The sequence below is a fragment of the Rhinolophus ferrumequinum genome, chromosome 25, assembly GCF_004115265.2.
Source record: "Rhinolophus ferrumequinum isolate MPI-CBG mRhiFer1 chromosome 25, mRhiFer1_v1.p, whole genome shotgun sequence".
Classification (NCBI taxonomy): Eukaryota; Metazoa; Chordata; class Mammalia; order Chiroptera; family Rhinolophidae; genus Rhinolophus; species Rhinolophus ferrumequinum.
Window position 1 is genome coordinate 34,516,403 of NC_046308.1, and position 2,903 is coordinate 34,519,305.

A 2,903-nucleotide genomic window follows, 5' to 3' on the forward strand; every position below is an offset into this window, starting at 1 on the left:
GAACTTGGAAGCCATTAAAACCAAGTTTCAATTGTTATAGTGGGAGATGAGGAGCCATCAGAGGGTTTCAAAAATTCATGCAAACTTTCCCAAGTAGTGAGTATATTTTTATATTATTTATTTTCATTTTTAATTCTAGGGCACATAATAGGTGTTCATTAGACATACTTGCTTCACTATTGGAGTGGACTGATTCAAAAATCAAACATTGAGTCTAAAACTATATGCATTAATTCCTCCCAACTACATCAAACTGTCTTATGGTTCAGTCCCCTATAAAAAGAGCCTGAGATGTGCGCTACAGTCTGACTCCATGCTCTGAGTCTCACACCTTCTGTGAAGAGCTCACACCCATCTCTGAATTTCTCCTTGATTGTGCTGTTCCATGGGTATTTTTATCTTGGCTTCTTGGCATTCTCTCCAGTGTTTTGTGTTTTTTTTTTCCACGCATCACAACCACAGGATCTGTGTGTTTATTACAACCCCTTCCCATCAGATGGCGGTACAGTGGATTGTCCCAACAGAAGAGGCCCCTTGCACAAACACTCTATACACACATGCCAAGGGTGTTGACAGAGGGGCGCCTTTTTCTAATTTACAACCAGGACTCCTATGGGCTATTGGTGGTCCCGACGGAAGAGGCAGAGCCAGGATTTGAACCAGGACCAGTGACTTCTAGAGCTGGCTTAGCTTCCCAAGGATACTGCAGGTACCCAGAGACAAGGGTTCTTGTTCCACATGAACCCCAACCCTGCCCCTGGAGGTCACTTCTTCTGCACATGGCCAGAGTCGTACTTGCCATGCACAACCTTGAGTTTGACGTCCGTCGGGCAGGTTCTGGGTGCGGCCGCCCTGCACAAGCACAATATGGTGCTCCGGCAAGCTGTGACCCTCTCTGGGGATAAAGCAAATGGCCTCACAGCCTGTGCTGAGCTGCACGCAGCAGCGCTTTCAGTTGGCCAAATTGGGCTTCTTGGGTTTGCGGCTGAACGTGCACAGAATCACGGCCTTTAGCTGTGGCCCGCCTGCCATGGGACCCAGAGTTGGAGGCTGCTGCTTCAGAAGGCTGCAGCGGTGCATCTATTTCAGGGTGGTCATGGGGCAGATGGCCCAGAGCCGGATGGCCCAGAGCCGGGGGGCCAGGGCTAGGCCATAACTTAGGGATGTGTTGAGTCCACGGAGAAAGCCAGATCAAGACATCCTGTCGCCTGCAGCGTCCCTGTGTTAGGGGATAAGAGACTCAGAAAAGAAGAGAGAAAGGTGGCCAAAGTAGGGTCAGGATCCAAATTCTCCCTTCTCGCTCTCTGGATTTTCTGGTTAAATCTAAGGAATTTCATCTGACTCCTGGCTCTGAGTAGGGTCTTGGGGACTCAACAGCCCCCTCGCGCATAATGGAGGAAAGGGGAAACTGAGGAGAGAGTGGGAGAGGTTTGGATGACCACAGGACTCCAACTAACTCACCATCTCCAGTGCTTTTTAAAGTGTTTATGGGTACACATTGAGAACTGCATAATAGAAAATTAGGGAGCTCTCCCAAAATCTGTCCACTGTATCTTTATTCTACATCTCTCACATATGAGGGTCTCTATCTTGCTCTCTGTCCCAGTTTTGCTCTGACATGCTTGGATGCCAGAAGCCCAGGCTGGACCTAGCCTAATAAATCAACCTAAACTTTGGCATAAAATAAAAGAGAAAGCTTTTAAAGATATTACTTTTTTGTCATTAGGCAAAGAGTCAGTTTTTCAATGGACTAACCTTCATTTGACTTTAGAGGCTAAACATATGGCTTACAAGCTTGGAAGTTCTGATTTCTTAACTTCAACAAGAGAAGACTAAACGAGAGGAGGGAAGACAAGGCCACAGAGGGGACAAATTTGCTTATTTGACACCTATGGAAAAATACATAAGGATGGGACCCCTTTCCTCTCTATTTGTTGGGAAAAGTTTTTAACATATGGCAGCAAGACAAATAAAAGTTAAATGGAAAGACTTTACTGTTGTTAGGATAGCATGTCCTGTCTTAAGAGATTGAGAGATGTTTTAATCATCTTCTACATACCAAGCTTAAAAACATTTTCCCTTATAAGATGTCTAGGTAGACAAAAGGTGGCTTAAAAGCAATTATATCAAAAAGTGAAACTAGGGTAAACTGAAGGTGAGTTGCAGTAGGGGGAAGAATGTTGAGGAAAGAGTAGCTTTAAGTGACAAGTCTTTTAACATCTCTGGACTGCATGTTTCTCTTTTCTTTCTTTTTTTTTTTTATTAAAGTTTATTGGGGTGACAATTGTTAGTAAAATTACATAGATTTCAGGTGTACAATTCTGTATTACATCATCTATAAATCCCATTGTGTGTTCACCACCCAGAGTTAGTTCTCCTTCCATCACCATATATTTGATCCCCTTTACCCCAATCTACCACCCCCCACCCCCTTTACCCTCTGGTAACCACTAAACTATTGTCTGTGTCTATGAGTTATGTTCCTCTTTTATTAAAAGAGTTTAGGTGAAAATCTTTAAGACTCCTTCAACCTCTAACATTGTATAATTCTGGAGGTCTTACCCAGCTTGAGAAGAATTTGATTCTAAACAATGAGTCCTGGGGTTTGTAAGGTTACACCACTAGTAACTGACAAGCCAATTTTCTCAATTACTTGTGGTAGTATCTTGGACTCCTCTGATGCCACAAAAAGACTTGATCATGGCCAGGCAGAATGCAGGCTCACAGAAAACCCTGCTGACAGTGACTATGGGACTGAGAGTCTTCAAATTAAATGGAGACCTTTTCACTTGGTAAGGGTTAGTGGAGAGGGTGAGGGTTGAGGGAGTTAGAGAGAAGAAAACACGGCAGGAAAACCGATCCCTTTTTTTTTTGAGAACATTCCTTCATTTTGATACTCAGAG

At 43.8% G+C, this 2,903-nt stretch overlaps 1 pseudogene; it reads right to left on the reverse strand.

Moving 5' to 3' along the window:
• Positions 1-764: 764 nt before the first annotated feature.
• On the reverse strand, positions 765-1,200 carry LOC117017203 (28S ribosomal protein S12, mitochondrial-like; annotated as a pseudogene).
• Positions 1,201-2,903: the final 1,703 nt, after the last annotated feature.